The 19,118-nt window shown below is 46.8% G+C and overlaps 1 protein-coding gene across 1 annotated transcript in view; it reads right to left on the bottom strand.

Moving 5' to 3' along the window:
* ZMAT4 (zinc finger matrin-type 4) overlaps positions 1-19,118 on the bottom strand; it is a 332,525-nt gene that overhangs the window by 272,474 nt on the left and 40,933 nt on the right. The gene's annotated exons all lie outside the window — the stretch shown is intronic.

The following is a 19,118-nucleotide window of genomic DNA, read 5'->3' as shown; positions in this document are numbered from 1 at the left end:
AAAAAAAAAAAAAAAAAAAAATTTACAAACAGTAAATGCTGGAGAGGGTGTGGAGAAAAGGGAATCCTCTTGCACTGTTGGTGGGAATGTAAATTGATATAGCCACTATGGAGAACAGTATGGAGGTTCCATAAAAAACTAAAAATAGAACTACCATACCACCCAGCAATCCCACTCCTGGGCATATACCCTGAGAAAACCATAATTCAAAAAGAGTCATGAACCGCAATGTTCATTGCAGCTCTATTTACAATAGCCAGGACATGGAAGCAACCTAAGTATACATGAACAGATGAATGGATAAAGAAGATGTGGCACATATATACAATGGAATATTACTCAGCCATAAAAAGAAACGAAATTGAGTTATTTGTAGTGAGGCGGATGGACCTAGAGTCTGTCATACAGAGTGAAGTCAGAAAGAGAAAAACAAATACCGTAGGCTAACACATACATACGGTATCTAAAAAAAAAAAGGTTCTGAAGAACCTAGGGGCAGGACAGGAATAAAGATGCAGACGTAGAGAATGGACTTGAGGACATGGGGAGGCGGAAGGGTAAGCTGGGACGAAGTGAGAGAGTGGCATGGACATATATACACTACCAAACGTAAAACAGATAGGTAGTGGGAAGCAGCTGCATAGCATAGGGAGATCAGCTCGGTGCTTTGTGACCACCAGAGCGGTGGGATAGGGAGGGTGGGAGGGAGATGCAAGAGGGAGGGGATATGGGGATATACGTATGCATACAGCTGATTCACTCTGCTGTACAGAAGAAAGTAACGCAACATTGTAAAGCAATTATACTCCAATAAAGATGTTAAAAAAAAAAAAAAAAGAATCAGGGTGGGTCCTAATCCAATAACCAGTGTCCTTTTAAGAAGGAACTTGGACAAATGGGGTGACGACCACGTGAAACCAGAAGCAGAGATGGGAGCAAAGCGTCAACAAACCGAGGATGCCAGAAACCACCAGAGCTGGAAGAAACAAGGAAGCATCCTCCCCTAGAGCCTTCAGAGACAGCACAATCCTGCTCACACCTTGATTTCTGGGAATCTAACACACTGAGCAGGAATTTCATGCCACACACATAATGACAACAGCCCTGGGAGGTGCTTACTGAGGCCCAGAAAGCCCACGTGACAGCCCCAAGGGAAGGTCAGCATAACTAACACAGAGCAGGAACTCAAATTCATGTCCCAGGGACTCGAATCCGTGTCTCCTGCCTGCAAGTCCAGCCATCTTTCCAGAGCTTTCCAGAGCTTTGAAATCAATTGTTGTTTCAGCTTTTGCTCTAGGGGTCTCCTGATCCTTGTTAAAACCTTCCTTTCTTTGCACTTGCCAAAAGGAGAGAGAGTTTGAGTCTCTGATGGAATTCCAGATCCCACGGTCAGGAAAGGCCCAGACAGCCGCAGCTGCCATCTGCCTGGTTTTGTCACAGACCTGCCTGGGTTGCTGCACTTGATTTGGGGGGTCAGGAGAAAGCAGTAATTTACAAGCTGCCTTCACCTGCCAGTGTCATTGTCATAAAGGGAGTCCATAGTAATTAGGCACTTGTAATCACTTAATCCACCTTAAAATCTCTGCAAGCGGAATGGAATCATTATGGAGCCCCAATCTGGCTAGTGCTTGGCTGGTCTTCAGGTACCTAGAGTCCAACGGAATATTATAAATTACACATTTTTAAAGCCTCCTCCAAAACAGCTGCAGCCCTGAAGTGGGAGCTTTGTACAGAAAGGCAAAGTCAGGAAACACTCTGGGTTTCCCTCTGACCCTTCCCAAACTGGGAGCCAAATTGTCTCAGATCCACTGCTGGGATCGGGCTTGTAAATTGGAACTATACCCTTCATTCCATTACATCCACATGGGCCACCTCTCCAGTCACCGCTGAACTCCACAGCTCCCTGACAAAGGCCCCGAAAGTATAATTTACCAGGTGCTGCGGGATCAGAGACCCAGCTCGATGTCACGGACCGCTGTGCCCAGCTAGGCTGCATCTGCGAGCGGGAAAGGAGAGTAGAACTGGGGCAGAGCTGAGGGACAGACCAACGTGATCCCCATTTTCCCAGGGACAGAAGGCTTGCCCGTGGCCCAGACATCCCCTCCACCCGCTGGGCTAAAACCTCCCCTCTGATCTTTCCAAAGCAGCAGCAGCAAGCAGCAAGTCTTCAGCCTTCAGCACCGATACTTCACCAGCCTGCAGCTCCGACAGTAATTAGTCCACAGAAGCGCATCATTTATTCACCAGATGCAGCTCCACAGACTCAAGGGTCACCCCTGAGCCTGTTCTTTGTCTTCCTTCTGTGGAATCTGTGCCTGCAGACAAGTCACCACCACTTCCTGGTGACACAAGAGGCTCTTGGTCTACCAGTGAAGTAAAAAATCGGTTGAATGGATTTGCTGCCAATTACGATTTCCGGTTGGTGGGGCAACTGGGGGCATGACTGGAAAACAAGCCCAGCAGGACCTTGCACTAACTTTCAGGACCTGTCCCTTCTTTCCTCCCCCAGAGTTTACGGGCTGTGTAGACACGGCATCCGGAAAACCAGGACTCACACAACTGGCACTGATACAATTTAGCAAAAGCCCAACCAGTGACAGTGAACATCTCCAGCCCAGCCCAGGGGCCTCTGAAAAATGCCCAAGGATACAACCAGCAGAAGTGACAAGGCAAAGTGATGAAGAAGGGGAAACTGAGAAAGAAAACATCACAGTTAAATGAAATAATGGCTGACCTTGCATTAACAACTAAACTTTCTAACTTTTGGAAGTGACCTCACAGAGCAACATCACATTTTAAACATTCTTGGGGTAGTAAGAGTGTCTTTATCTCACATCTGACAGAGCAGAAACTGAGCACCTGAGAAATAAAGGGACTTGCCTTGAGTCACATTGTCCGTGGCAGGGTCAGGGTCAGGGTCAGGACTCAGGCACCTGTGGCATTGCTGTGAGCAGAAATAACGCTTCTCCCAGGGGAAGGTCCAAGGGGTGACCTCAGTGCATCAGTGAGACAAAAGCAAAGACACTGAATGCTCACGCAGTGGGAGAGAGGCTGCCTTAGATTCAGTCCCAGATAACATGACTGCAGGTGCCGAGCGAGGCTCTGAGCTGAATATCATTCACCAATAAATACTGCATCCTCGGCCCTTCACCTTTCAATGTTCCCCCATCTCCCTGGGACTTGGATCATCTCGGGAAAGAAGTGTGCGGACGCCCTGGACCTATGCCCAGATCAATACAGCCCAACAGCATCAAAGAGAACATCTGCAGCATCTTTATAATTAATTTCAAAAGCTTGGCTTCTCCAGAGAAAACAGTCTCGTTTCGAGATCCACCACTCTGCAGACTGTCCTCAGAAGAGGACAGAAAGTTTAAAGTTATTAATGGGTATCTCCAGGCAATTACAGACACCCTGCCCTCGGGTTTCTGGTGTCTCCCGCGTGCCAGTTGGCGACTCTGCTGCTTCTAGAAGATAACACAGCCTCTGCTAAAGTTGGTGAGATGTTCGATCAGACCTGCAGGTTGTGACAACTTCTGCAAACATAGCCGCCTCCTGTAATTTGACTGCGGGCAAGACAGTTGCTCGTGTTCAGGCAAGACAGTCCTGACACGGTGAGAACCCCAAGAGACCGCCGGGAGAACATGGTGAAAAGCCGTGTTCACTGTCCAGGGAATCTCTAAAAAACCTGTTAGGAAATGATTCAACATCCCAGGCTAAATGCACTTGCTAGTTTAAAAAAAAAAAAAAAAAGGTTGGAGGGGTCCACTGAGGGTGAAGATGTGTTGAACAAAGAGCTGAGCATCAATTAGGACCAGCCCCCAAGGAGGCAAGGTGTCAAAAGGAGGGAGCAGCCAGCTGGCATATGGGCTCCACGCAGGGAGGATGCGGGCCTATCCTTGTCTGTGGGTCCTGGAATTCCAACATTTGGACTTCAGCCTCTTTCAACACCCAGGGAGATCAGCTCAGCAATAGCCTTCCTGAGGCATCAGAGAAAGCGGTCCATCTGCCAAAGGTGCACCGAATAGTCTGCCCGCCAGCTGGCTCCGGCTGAGCCCCGGGATGCTGCCGCTCTGTGATCTTCTTCCAAAAGGGCTCCCCACTCACACTTGTTTTTTCTTACAGCCTTTTACTTGTTTCCCTCTCCTCAACCCAGCCCACCGCTGCCCCAACCCTCCCACTCATCCCGATCTCCAATCTTCCCAACAAGAAGACCAAATCTCCCACCTTCTAGATGTGCTTCGGGACACAAAGGGAGAGCCAGTGTCCTGGAGCTCAGGTCTGGGGGCCGTGGAGGCAGGTTCCATGGAGGGAAAGGGTGCCCAGGGCAGGGCTGTAGCAGCCGCCTCGGAGCTGCCTACCTCTGGATTCCATAATTAAAGTCACTGGGTGTTTGATCACCTCCTCAATGCAGAGTAATTAAAATCCTGCGCTGTTTCTTTTTCATGTCCTTTGATAAATGGTGAAAACTGTTAACGAACAAAGGCAGCAATGTTCCCCGTTATTCACCCTCGGCTCCCCAGTTTTCACGAGCATCCTGCATCCCTCTGGGTGGGGACTGCGTCAGAAGCTGCAGGAGCGGGGCTGGGTACAATCCAACAGCCCGGGCAGGATGGATCCTCAGGGCTGAGGGGAAGGGGTTTGAGGATGACCTCTCAGGAAGGACTGACCCTGTCTTTTCAACCTTTTGAGGGGAAAAGCGTCCAGGTAGGTCTTTGTTTTAAAGGGAAAACGAAAAGTGTGAGTTCAGGCTATTCTGTTTGGCTTGTAAAGGCATCTCCCTTCCCCAGGCCCTTATGAAAAAGAAATGGGGTGATTTCATCCCATTTCTTTTGACCTGGGAGAAAACACTTTAGAAAACACCTTTCTAAGTTTCAGCCTCTCCATCCAGGAAAAGGGCACAGTCGTATTTGCCCTGCTTATCACACAAAGATGCCATGACAATTAACGGCAGGTTACCCAAGAGGACACTGCACAGGCACAGGATCTAATTGATGTCAGCAAGTTTCCGGCATTATCCCTGCCTCCCTGAGGGCAGAAACGGAGAGCTTGGCTGGTTCCCGAAGCAATTTAGTGTTTCTAGTTAAAGTAGGGGGAACTGAGGAAGGACAGGGAAGGGGAGGGGGTGGGAGGGCAAAGGTGTTCCAGGGAAATTTCCGCACCATCCTCTCTGTGAGAGGAGCTTGCCCGTCCCTCTCACAAGGCTCTAGAAGGTGCTGGAGGCCCCAGGCAGCCAGCTGGCCTCCCCTGTCACCACTTGCTTTCCCAAGTTGCTCCACAGCTGTGGCAACTGCAAGAAAAAGGACCTTTTCCCCTAATAATGTACACGTCTATGCAACTGGGTTGTGAGGCGAATGAAGTCCCCTGCAGAGGTGAGTTCTGTCCTGGGAGTTTCTCCTCGAGTCACCTCTCATGGGACAGCCTAAGTCCATCCGGCAAGTGCAGGCTGTATCAGCTGAAGTCAAGCCCGGTGCCTGCGGGGCTCTTTGGAGAAAACCCAATGTCAGCCCATCCTGGCCTCCAGAGAGCGCTAACCCGCCAGGGACGATGGGAAATGTAGTTCAAAGGCACACGTGATACGGCCTCTAATGTAAGCCCCAGACTTTCCCTCAGAACCACAGGGACCAGGCAACCTTCTGGCAGTGGGTAATTTTCCTTGTTTTGTTTTGTTTTGTTTTGTTTTGGCTGCGTTGGGTCTTCCTTGCTGCACGTGGGCTTTTCTCTAGTTGCGGCAAGCTGGGGCTACTCTTCGTTGTGGTGTGCGGGCTTCTCATCGCAGTGGCTTCTCTTGTTGCAGAGCACGGGCTCTAAACACGCGGGCTTTAGTAGTTGTGGCACGCGTGTTTCAGTAGTTGTGGCTCGCGGGCTCTAGAGCGTAGGCTCAGTAGTTGTGGTGCACGGGCTTAGTTGCTCCGCTGCATGTGGGATCATCCCGGACCTGGGATCGATCGAGCCCGTGTCCCCTACATTGGCAGGTGGATTCTTAACCACTGCGCCACCAGGGAAGTCCCTGGCAGTGGGTAATTTTGAAAACGAGGAGAGGGTTTTCTGCTGGACTCTGGTTGTAGGTGCCCCTCTGCCTACCTCCTAGTGCCACCAGCCATCCTGGGGAAAAGACGTCAACCCAAGCAGAGGGAAATGAAATCCGACAGCCTACAGAAACAAGGGGAAAGAGTTTCACATGGTGTGACTCTGAGGGAAATGACTTGGCCCAAAGCAACACCTGGCCATGAGGAAGAAGGATGCACTGAAGAGGAAAAGTGTCTCCTCTATGTGGACGTCACACTTTACGTTCTGTGACCCCAGACTGCGCTCAGGGCCAGTGTCCATCCTGTCACCCGAGCATTACACCTGAGTATCCCCAGAAACGCAACAAAGTGTTTGCACTAAAACCACCACCAACACCCAAAAAGACTGATTATTTTCAGTTCTTTGGAGGAATCTAAGGCAACTGAACTTTCTGGAGAAAAGTGGGAGGTGAGTTAGACATGAGTCAGACAGCAGCATGTATTCTATAGTAGGGAAAGCACAGGCTTTGGGGACATCAAGGTGATCCCAAAATGCCACTCCTGGGTATCTATCCCAAGAAAACAAAAACACTAATTTGAAAAGATACACGAACCCCAATGTGCATAGCAACACAGTTTACAATAGCCAAGACATGGAAATAAGCTAAGTGTCCATCAACAGAGGAATGGATAAAAAAGATGTGGTACACATATACAATGGAATATTACTCAGCCATAAAAAAGAATGAAATAATGCCATTTGCAGCAATATGGATGGATTTGGAGGGTATTATGCTTAGTGAAATAAGTCAGAGAAAGACAAATACTGTATGATATCACTTATATGTGGAATCTAAAAAGTAAAACAAACTAGTGAATATAATAAAACAGAAACAGACTCACAGATACCGAAAAAAACTCGTGGTTACCAGTGGGGAGAAGGAATTGGGGGGCAAAGTAAGGGCAGTGGATTAACAGATACAAACTACTATGTATAAAATAAATAAGTTACAAGGATATATTGTACAGCACAGGGAATATAGTCAGTATTTTATAATAACTATAAATGGAGTATAATCTTTAAAAATTGTGAATCACTAGGTAGTACACCTAAAATTTATATGATATTGTAAATCAACTATATTTCAATAAAAAAGAATTTTTAATAATTTCAAAGAATATAAAGACTGTAAACGTTTTCAAAAGGTGCAATGGCTGACTTTGCCATTTGTAAAGTTACAGAACTTCGGGGAATTACTTAATCACTGAGCCTCAGTTTACTCATCAATAAATAGGAATAATAATAACCACATCATATCAGGGTTGTATGGAGAGCAAAGAACATACAGTACCTAAAAGCTTGGTGCATAGAAGGGATTAAATAAATGGTAGCGGACTCTTACCTTTATTACTACCGAGGAGATTACAGCTTTGAGCCGGAGGGAAGGGGGGGATAAATTAGGAGTTTGGGATTAACAGATACACACTACTATATATAAAATACATAAACAGCAAGGACCTACTGTATAACACAGGGAACTATATCCAATATCTTGTAATAACCTATAATGGAAAATAATCTGAAAAAGAATATATATATATATATATATATATATATGTATAACTGAATTGCCTTGCTGTACATCTGAAATGAACACAACATTGTAAACCAACTACACTTCAATAAAAAGTTGTTTCTTTTGAAAATAAATAAAAAATAAGTTTTTTAAAGGTTACATCTTTGGGGAGGATTGTATCATTCTTCATCCATTCCCTTCCTCAATTCAAAAGTCCCTTCACTGTGATTCCTGATCATAAAAACCAAGTCAGCGCCTGCATCATTCCAGCCAGCCCCAAAGAATCTGTTCAGAGGTTCAGAGGACTTCAGACTCGGCACCAAGGAGAGTGCAGAGGTCCCCTGCAGGTCACTGCTCTCTGACCCTGGCAGATGGCGAGTCCGGCAAGAGGACCAGCTGCTAGCAGGCCGGCGGGTACCACCCAATGCCGGCATCACCAGTCACCAGGTCAGGCGGCACAGCTGCCTACAGAGAGCCAGAGAACCCAGCCTGCGGACCTAGAAACAAGGTGAGGAGGAATATGCTACGCCCATCAGTCTCCTCCCCGAAGCTGCGCCGGCCACGGCTGACCGCAGGCCACTCTCAACCCACAACTGCCCTGTCTTCTTCCTCTTTAACCCAAGCAGCAGTGGCCAGACATGTCACAGGAGCCATCTTCTCTTCTACTTTACTGAGTATTTCCATTACTGACTTGTAATATATTTACAAGTAATGAATTCCTCCGCCCACCTCTCTCCCACAGTTACGGGAAGGAGGAATAAGATGAAACACTCCAAGCTTCCCAGGAGAAAGAGATAAAAGACCATGTATCTCTTGGGGTCCCCCCACATTGCAAAAAGCTTCCCCAATCATGCCACCTGTCCCCAAAGAACACACATCTACTCTGACTGGATTTTCCTGTACCTAAGCCATTCTCAATATATTCCCAAGAATGGGGTCGCAAGAGGATAACTCACCCAGATGGCATTACTCACTCCATCTTTTCTGCTTCCAAAGCACTGTGATGAGAGAGACGGTCACACATGATTGTGTGTGTGTGTGTGTGTGTGTGTGTTCATTCATGAGGAAATCCTTGAATACTCAGATCAGTGTCTTGCACAGAGTAGGTTCCTGATCAGTATCTGTTCAATTACACTGTAGTTTATATGCTTGGCTATCTATCCAACAGGGCTCAAATCGAACTCGAATCCAAAGAGAACTACTGAACACCATCTGTGAGTTCACTGCCCTCAAGGCTTCCCCAGCTCAGTAAATGGTACAAACCCTCACCCAGCTGCTCAGGACAGAAGCCAAAGATCCCTCCGTGATTGCTCTTTCCTTCCCACTCACATCTAATCTATTAGCAAGACATGCTGCTTCTAACTCAAAAACAGATCCTAAATCAGACCATGTCTTACCGTCTTGGACAGGACACCTGGAGCCTAAGCTTGCATCATCTCTCACCTGGGCTCCCGCAAATGCCCTCCCTGCTCTCCCGGCTCCATCTTGCTATCTGACGGTCCATCCTTCGAGGCGCCTGGATGATCTCACCTGTCAATCAGACACTGCCGCTTTCTTGCTTAAAGCCTAGCAAAGCTTCCCAGGCAACGAGAATGAAATCCAAACCCGCTAGCCAGCCCAGGAGCCCTACCCAACCTGACCCCGCCTGCCTCTCCAGCCACATCTCCCTCTACTCTCCGCCTTCCTCACAGCCCCCAGCCTCGCTGCCTTCCCTCCACCCTCTTGAAAGCACCAAGTTCATACTTGGAAGCTTCATCCACCAGATCTCTGCCTGGCTGCTTTCTTCCAAATATGACCAAGCCCCCACGTGTGCAGGCACCCACCCCTCTCCTGCTGACATGGCTCTCTACCCGATCACCCTGTTGTCTGTGCTCGAACCAGTACATAAAGTGATGCAATCTGCTTGCGTGTTTATTGTCTAACTTCCCCCAGAAGAATTTAAGCTCTTTAGACAGACTTCCTCTGCCTTATGGATAGCTAGATCCCCAGGGTCTGCAATGTCGCGAGGTGCATAGGTGGTCCTCAACAAACATTTGTGGGCTAAGTTAAGTGGCTTGATCTAGTGCTGCCTCTAGTACCCAGCTTCTTTCTCACTGAATTTAGTTTTGCACACGTATGTATATTTATAGATCTCATGGTGGGAACTACCCTCCCAGTGAGCAGTTTGCAAACAGAAGCCTTCTTTTTTTTTTTTTTCTTTTGCGGTACACGGGGCTCTCACTGTTGTGGCCTCTCCTGTTGCGGAGCACAGGCTCTGGACGCACAGGCTCAGCGGCCATGGCTCACGGGCCCAGCCGCTCCGCGGCATGTGGGATCTTCCCGGACCGGGGCACGAACCCGCATCCCCTGCATCGGCAGGCGGACTCTCAACCACTGCGCCACCAGGGAAGCCCGAGGCCTTCTTTTCTTACAGAATATGTTAGGTCAGCTGTTCTCAAACTTTTTGTTCTCAGCACCCCTTTACACACTTAAAAACTGTTGAGAATTTAAAGGGGCTTTTGTTTACGTGGGTCAAATCCATCAGTATTGAATATGATAGAAATTTAAAGTGAGACGTTTTAAAAAATACTTATTAACTCATTTAAAAATAACAATCATAAACCATTACATTTTCACATACATTCCGTATTTATATAAAATTAACTGTATTCTAAATGTCACGTGGTATCCTAGATTGGCTCCTGGAACAGAAAAAGAACATTCATGGAAAACCTGGTGAAATCCAAATAAAGTCTATAGGTTAGTTAAGAGCTGTGGCCTGGGACTTCCCTGGTGGTCCAGTGGTTAGGGGTCTGAGCTTCCACTGCAGGGGGCATAGGTTCGATCCCTGGTCGGGGAACTAAGATCCTGCATGCCCCGTGGCACAGCCAAAAAAAAAATAATTGTGTACTAACACTAATAATTGTGTTAATGCTAATAATAATTTCTAAATGTTAAATATTTAGTTTTGACAAATACACTATGGTAATGCAAGATGTAAGGGAAAATTGAATGTAGGGAATGCAGAAACTGTACTGTTTGGAATTTCTCTATAGATGTAAAATTAATTTAAAATACAAGATTTGTTTCTAAAAACTGGATTTAAAATAAATTAGTGTGAAGAGGGGCATTGTTTTGCATTTCTGTAAGTCTCTTTTATGTCGGGCTCAGTAGAAGAGAGCTGGATTCTTGTGTCTGTGTCTGCATTCAATCTGTTGTGATATGCTGTTTTAGTTAAAATACACGAAGAAAATCCAGTTCACACAGATATGTCATTGGAAAAGGGAGGATTTAATAGCCTTATCACATAATTATGGATATTTTTTTCCGTGATGCTACATCAAAATTTGATGAGGGATAACTTCTTAAAGGTTAATTGCAATGTGAAATATGAAACTGCTATCAGTGAACTTTTTGTACTTTGTTATAATAAACTGTCGGTCTATCTTACATTTTGGATGGATCTTCCACCCATCAGTGATTTCATAACAACATGCATTGATCATGTGGAAAACAGTTCACTGAGTTATGCGGATCTTTCAAATTTTGACAAATTTCATTGTACAATATAAAAAAAAAAAGAACATTCATTAATATCAACCATCTCATCAGAAAGTCTTTAAGGTTTGGGAAGCTGTCAAGTTCATCATGATAGATACAAATTTTCCAAAATTCTAATTTTCACTTGAGCGCTTATAATTTATCACTGGCAAAAAATACTTTCCTTGAAATGGCAGGCTTATTTCACTCTTTTTAAGAAAATGTCCCCCCAGATATTTAAATCTAATAACCATATTTTCAAAGAGTAGTTTATCTACCAGCCCTTTTTTCAAGTAAAACTAGTATTCCACGAAAAAAGCACTAGGTCAGTGCACAACTCAAACCACTGCACAAGTACTTTTCCTCAAGACAAGCTTTGTACCATGGTATAGAACAGAAGTTCTTTGTGTATCATTCCCACTTCATCACACAGGATATTAAAAAGATATGTACTCAAAGGTGGATAATTAATACAATTATTAATTTCTAAAACTTCAGTTAGGACATTCTTAAGTACAACTGACCGTCTGGGGTTTTGTTTTACTGCCACAAGTGTGTGGCTGCTACACTGACTTCTAGCACAGTGCAGTGCCATCGCCTTGACTTGGACTAAGGTGCCTACAGTTTTACCACTTTGCTTTTGCCTCATTGGTCCAACACTTTCCACATGCGTTTCCACAAGTGTTTCCACAAATTTCAACAAGTGGAAAATGCAAAGAACTCCTCAATAGGATGCTGAAAATAATGTCAGCCTCACAGACATTCTGCAAAGGGTCTCAGGAAACCCCAGCGGTCTTCGAACCACATTTTGTGAACCACTGTTCTAAACGATCTACCAGTAAGATCCCCCAAAATGCAAACATTTAAAAAGCACCCACGGGGCTTCCCTGGTGTTGCAGTGCTTAAGAATTCACCTGCCAATGCAGGGGACGCGGGTTCGAGCCCTGGTCCGGTAAGATCCCACATGCTACGGAGCAACTAAGCCCGTGCACCACAACTACTGAGCCTGTGCTCTAGAACTCGCGAGCCACAACTACTGAGCCTGCGTGCCACAACTACTGCCCGCACGCCTGGAGCCCGAGCTCCCGCAACAAGAGAAGCCACCGTGATGAGAAGCCCACACGCTGCAACGAAGAGTAGGCCCCTCTCGCTGCAACTAGAGAAAGCCCGCGCGTGGCAACGAAGACCCAGCAGAGCCAAATAAAATAAAATAAAATAAAATAAAAAGCACGTGTGGACCCAGCTCTAAATTCGTGTCGAGACTGAGGCTAGGACAGCACAAAAGCAGTAAGGCAAAGTCCCTTCCCTAGGAGTTCAAAATGTGGTTATATAAACAATGCATCAATAAAAGAACCCCAAACAACATAAAGGAATGACAGTGATAACAAAACAGACATTTCAAAGCGGTTTCATTTTCAAATGAGAATTCAAAGTGCTAAGGCGATGCTGACTGTGGACCCGCTGGAGTCAGGAGGATTAGGTAGGGAGGAATTCCAGAAGGTCAGGCCTTTGGCAGAGTTGCTTCAGATTCTGGATTTCTCCCCAACCTCACGCCCAGCAATCCAGCTAATGTGGATTCTGAAGATCACGGCCTTGGCCCGAAGACTGCCGGTGGTGTTGGAACCATCCCAGGCAGGGAGGAAAGATGGCAGCAGGATGTGTGAAAATGGCTTCTGCAAGTTACTCAGTGCAGAGGAGAAAGACAACAGACCCTGGCCGGATACCAGTGGTGGCCAATGTCTACATTTGGGCGAGGGAAAGAAGGAAGGGAAGACTGTGGGATGCTCCAAAGGGGCTGATTGTTGGGGGAAAAAAAACATAAAGTCGGTTTAATGGAAGATCAAAATCCAAGGACAGGTAGGACATTTTTGAGATGAAGTTTATGCGAGATGAATACTGTACACCAACATCACCCAAAACTCCCACAGCTAATTTGAACACAGTGGCATTCACGCTTCTCCTCCGTCCCCCGCTGTTTGTGTTCATTTCAAATGACACTAGACTTCAAAAACTGGCCAGCTGCCCACGTAACTTAGGCTCTTTGTAAACGATGGTTGGCCCAGACCAAAGCCGTTCACGCCTGCACTAGTCTTCTAACAAGCTGCGGTGTTTCACCCAGCAGAGCCAGGATGTTCTGAATCCCAGCGGGCCCCACTAGAGCCCATCAGAGGCTTCTCTGCTGGCTGCTTTGATGGCCCCGGTGCCAAATGACTCAAAACCCCTCAGGCTCTCAGTTGCTAGGCTCGGATGATGTGAAGCAGAGGGCCAGAGACATCTTCAGCAGAGATGAAAACTGTCTGTCCCAGCAAATCCGCAGGCGTGGGGTACCACAGCTCTCCACCACACAGCCAAAAGCACTGATGCAATCAGAACCAATTCTCATGGAGGCTGGAGCATTTTTCCAAACAGAATTGACCCGTGTCTTTCAGGTCCACCCACCACTTACATGGAGAGTTCTATCCTTCCATCATTTGGTGCTATCATGATTCTGAGCATTAGTTTTTGTTTTTGTTTTTTTGCGGTACGCGGGCCTCTCACTGTTGCAGCCTCTCCCACTGCGGAGCACAGGCTCCGGACGCGCAGGCTCAGCGGCCACGGCTCACGGGCCCAGCCACTCCGCGGCATGTGGGATCCTCCCGGACCGGGGCACGAACCCGTGTCCCCTGCATCGGCAAGCGGACTCTCAACCACTGCGCCACCAGGGAAGCCCCTGAGCATTACTTTTTAAGGAGAGGTTCCACCTACTTATCCCGTGCACAAGACCCCCAGGCTCTGAATAGGGAATGAGCCCTAATAAGTCATAGCCCACATGGACTATGTGGTCCAGGGAGGGGATATAATGAATTCTACATCATGCTGCTACTATCTCTTCCTCTGCATTTTTCTCAACTCTCTAAATAGACAGTGAGCCTTTAGGAAGTATAAGATAAGTGACAAAGGAATTCAGAAATACTAAGGATAATTTGGAGGAGAAAGAGGTCTTTCTGGACACCTTTCCTCTAGGTGTCCTGGCATGCTGTATGGAGGAAGCAGAATTCAGGAGCCAGCACAAGGCAGGAAGGACTGGAAAATGGAGGCAAAGGGAAGAGGGCATTCCAGGTAAGGGAGGACATTATGGGCAAAGGCATGGAGAGAGATGCTTGTACCATACGGAATGTGTACCACTTTGTCAGGAGTGCAAGGTTAAAGCATGGAAATCAATGAAGACCATGTAAGAAAAGTAGGTCGAGCCCATAATGTAAAGGACATTGAACACCAGACCGCGGGGAACTGGGGAACCGAGGGTGATTAAGAGGACCGCAGCCCAGCAGGGTGTGTAGAAAGGGAAGGTGGTACACAGAGCAGGAGACATCAACCCTGAAGACATCATGAAGGACAGATACTGGAGCATCTTGGCTCAAAGGATGTCATATTCCCCAGGCAGACACTGGGGAATGGGCAAGAAGCACTTTCCAAGGACAGGAAACAGCAGAGGCAGAGGTGTTAAGGCTTGGAACAGTATTTTGGCATCCAGAAGGCTACAGACACTAAGATATGGCTGGAAGGGGACATAAGGGAGCTGTGGGGACTGGGGCTCTAGGTGTGGACAGGCACCAGATCAGGGAGGGGCAGTCGGCGATTTCCAACGAACACTCCAAAGAGCACAAGTCACAAAGGAACCTCAGGTGCTGCAACGGAACAGGGAGGGATAGATGGGAAGGATGCGTAAACAGGTTCCCATCTCCCTTCAAAAGACTAGCTCTGCTCTAAAGAAAGAGTTTTCTGCTGCAATTAAAAGTTCAAAAACTTCTGATATTGGTGTGAGTCATTCAAGGTCTTTGGGAGTAAAGGACCGAAGCGATCAGGAAGCCACCAGAGCAACACTGGCAGCCTGGTCCGGGAAGTGAGGGAGGCAAGTGAAGAGATCACTGTTCAGTTCAGATGACAGCTGATCAAGACTGGGCTATGACTATTAAAAAAATTTAAAAATTAAATAAAAAGATGCATCTCAGAGCAATGTCAAGAAAGGATTCACTGGGACTTGATGGTTAATTTTACATGAGGAACCACATAAGACTTCACTACACATCACTGAAATAATTCCAAATAAGAGGCTGACAATACCAAATGCTGGGAGGTGACAGAGTCTTTCGAATTCTCATGCATTGATGGTGGAAGGGAAAATGGTGCGTCCACTTTGGAAAACTGTGTAGAAATATTTGCTAATGTGAAAACGATTTCACTCCTAGATATTTACCCAAGAGAAATGAACACATATATCCCCAGAAAGACCCATATAAGAATATACATAACTTTGCTCACAAAAGAAAAAAACTGGAACTTTTCCATATGCCCATCAACAGGAAAATGGACAACCCAATTTTGATATCTCCACACCATGAAACACAACTCAACAATAAAAAGGAATGTACTACCCATGTAAGGAACAATCTCAAAAAATAGTATGTGAAGCAAAAGAAGTTACCCATAAAAGGACACAATGTATGGTTCCACTTATATGAAGTTCAAGAACAGGCAATGGGAGTTATTGCCTAGAAAAGGGAGGGAACACTCAGGGGAGATCGGTTGTATATTTTTATTTGGGTGAGAGTTACACAATGTAAATATTTATCAAAACTCACTGAACTCTACACTTCATATCTAGGCATGTCACTGTATGCTTTGAAATACACTTCAATGATTTTTTTTTTCACGCGAGGAACCTGGAGAAAGGGAAAGTCAAAGGTGACTTGAATTCACCTGGACAGACAGGAAGAAGTTTTGCATGAATGAAACAGGGAATCAGTGGACAGTGAGACGGTGCTCTTTTCCCCTCCTTTGAAGCTTCCTCTGTATACCTGGAAATATTTGGGTTTTGTCTTCTGCCTCCTATTAGAGCATAAGCTCCCTGAAATCTCCTTAATGCAAGATCTTGGGCAGAACAGACCCTCTGTCACTGGGTGCTGTCTTGGCCTTGAGATCAGGTGATGATGTTTTTGCTCTTTTCTCTGGATCCCAAGATGGGCAGGCGTAATAAGCAAGTACAGGGAAGCCCTGCTGAACGATGACAGGTCAAAGTGTTACCTCTGCCAGAGAAGATGGCTTCATTTCTATGGGTCTCAAGGAAGTTCAATGCCTTCACCCAGAGGAAAGGTTAATTAGAAGATGTAGGCTCCATGAACGACCAGCTGCAGAGATCATGTGAGAAGGTTTCCCATAGCCTCAGCTCACATGATCTGTCCCCCAATGAAGAGTTCAGGTCAGTTCTCAAGGTACCAGCAAACTCTCTCATCAGAAATCCCTTCTCCTCTCAGCTCCTCTTCTGTTCTCCTCCATCATGTCCATCTGCTTGCCCCTGTCCTCCTTGTCAACATCGTGACACACGTGAAATCAGCCCACACTCACTGTACACGGTCCTTGCCAGTCTCCCGCCCCGTGGGGCTAAAGGTGACCCTGCAGGACAGGACAGCTGTGTTTATGATCAATGGGCGTGTCATGTCCTGGCATCTTCCCATCATTTAGATGCATTTTACTTGCAATTAATTAAATTGGGAGGCAGAGAGGATGACTCCTGGGGTCCAAAGAAAGCCTCTGTAATTGCCCTTGACCAGAGAATCAACACTACGTACATGTTGCTTCCTGCCTGGCCACTCTTGACCTCAGAGACTTCAGAACGGTTGTGTTTTCCCAGGAAATTAGATTTATGCAAAATACCCAGTAAAGTCACATGCCCACCTTCAAGGCCTCCCTGGTTCCCTCCTGCCTCAGAAGCTACAGGGAGGACAGAACCAGGGGTGGTCGCCCTACCCTCATCAGGGGATGAAGAGGCTTAACCAGGGGCACAAACCCACAGAAAGAAAAGTGAATTCCCTTTCCCTCCTCTCCCCACAAGCAGTACTTGTGTGGAAACGCACATCGTCAGCATCCTAAAATCCCTGACAGTGGCAGGTGGATCTAGCAACACACACATACATCTGCAGGATTCTGAGTTAATCGTCAGACAAGGCAGATTATAGGACCAGTTATCATCCTCAGAGGGCCTTGAACATAAGCAAGTAAAACCTCTGATTAAGAGCAGAGCTCAAGGGACTTCCCTGGTGGCTCAGTGGTTGGGAATCCACCTGCCAGTACAGGGAACACAGGTTCGAGCCCTGGTCCGGGAGGATCCCACGTGCTGTGGAACAACTAAGCCCGTGTGCCACAACTACTGAGCCTGCGCTCTAGAGCCCGCAAGCCACAACTACTGAAGCCTGTGCACCTGTGCAGATACTGTGTGTCCACACAAGATGCTCCAATTACAATCTTGGCGGTAGGGAATATAAGTTAGCTTGCAGTGTAACCGAGCTTCTGTATATACCCGTGAACAGCGAGTTAAGTCACGTTAAGTCACAAGGGTTAAGCAGAGTAAGAGGGTAGCAAGGACCCAGCATCTCACATTCCAGTGGAGTGACATCACACGAGATCTTCCTTCAATACCTCCCAGATCTACTTTACAGCCTCACTCCTCAGATGACTTGAAAATACAGAAAAAGATGTGGAGGTTAGTCTGAAGGAAGAGGTTGTTAACTCTCTTTACTGAGAAGCAACACAATTTGTATGCAGTAAAGCAAAAAGAATAAAGACTTTGTTATCATCTTCAGTGGGCCTTGAACATAACCAAAGATGGACCAAGGCTAATCCTGGGATACGGGCCTGGGGCAAGTCACAGACTGTTTCAGCGTCAGTGTCCACATCTGAAAATACGGATAATAATATTTGCACAGGCACTGTTTGGTAATGACCCCTGCCACAGAGGCCTTTCACCTAGAGATCTTCCAATCATAAAGAAACGGCTCCTTGGTGTGATTTTAGTACCAGCCTGAGGTGAGGCAGGAGGTCCGTCAAGGGAGGGGCAGCCGGGACTCACCAGAGTTTTCAGCCCATGGAGAATTTTGGCAGAGAACATGGGCCACATACTACAGTGTCTCTCATGTGACTGGAAAGAGCTTCCAACTTTACCCCAAACCATCAAGAGATATTCATGAACTACCTGTGTGCCTGAAATCAGAGATGCAGAAGCCAGGCTCTGACCCTGCCCTCGTGGAGCTGACAGTCTAGAGATGGAGGGGCGATGGCAGCAAAATAACAAAACAATCTAACGGAAGTGGGCAGTGCTACGTGAGCCCTAAGGCGGCCGAGAAACCCACAGCTGGGAAACAGGAGAAGCTTCCTGGAGGAAATGGCTGGAGAAACTCCCCAAGAGGAAAAGGTCTCCCCTCCAGGAAGCCCTCCCTGACCACCCCCCCAATCTAAATCAGGCCCTTCTCACACTCTTGTCGTCCCTCTTCCTTCCCTTACTTGTCACAGTTGACATTTACATATTCACATCATAATTGGCCTCCTCAAGTACAGGAAGTCCCCTACATACAAACCTTCAAGTTGCGAGCTTTCAAAGATGTGATCGTGCATTCCAGTCCATCAACGTCAGGCGTGAGTGAAACGGCAGCTTGCCCTCCATCTCCTATTGCTGACAATCCTTCAGCTCTGCCATCTCCCACCTGCTCTCCCTCCTCCAGTCAGTAACTCTCCTTGCCTGTTCACTCGATGCCAGCCCCTGTGTGCCAGCTGTTGTACTGGACTACTGGCTTTTCAAGGTACTGTGCTGTGAGTTTAAAAATGTTTTATTTTCTGTGTTTGTGTCTTTATGTATCATCTGTGTGAAAAGTATTATAAACCAATTACAGCGCAGCACTATGTAGCCGATTGTGTTAGTTGGGTACCTAAGCTAACTTTGTTGGACTTACAAATTGGACTTATGAATGCACCCTCGGAACAGAACTTGTTTGTATGTAGGGGACTTACTGTAGTTTCAAACCCTCCAAGGGGAGAAACCAAGTCTTTCTTGTGTCCCAGCCCTCAGTCCAGGACCTGGCACAAGTCTAGGTGCTCTGTACGTATGTGTGGGTGAATCGGGGCAGAGATGGCCGTTCCGGACAGGAAGACTAGGCCATGCGAAGGACTGAGGGTTGGAAACAGATGATGCATTTGAGGAATAGGA

This window comes from Monodon monoceros, unplaced genomic scaffold (genome assembly GCF_005190385.1).
Source record: "Monodon monoceros isolate NGI ecotype Baffin Bay Population unplaced genomic scaffold, NGI_Narwhal_1 Super_Scaffold_17, whole genome shotgun sequence".
In the NCBI taxonomy this organism is placed as follows: domain Eukaryota; kingdom Metazoa; phylum Chordata; class Mammalia; order Artiodactyla; family Monodontidae; genus Monodon; species Monodon monoceros.
The sequence above is the reverse complement of the archived record's forward strand: the minus strand, read 5'-3'. Positions and strand labels throughout refer to the sequence as shown.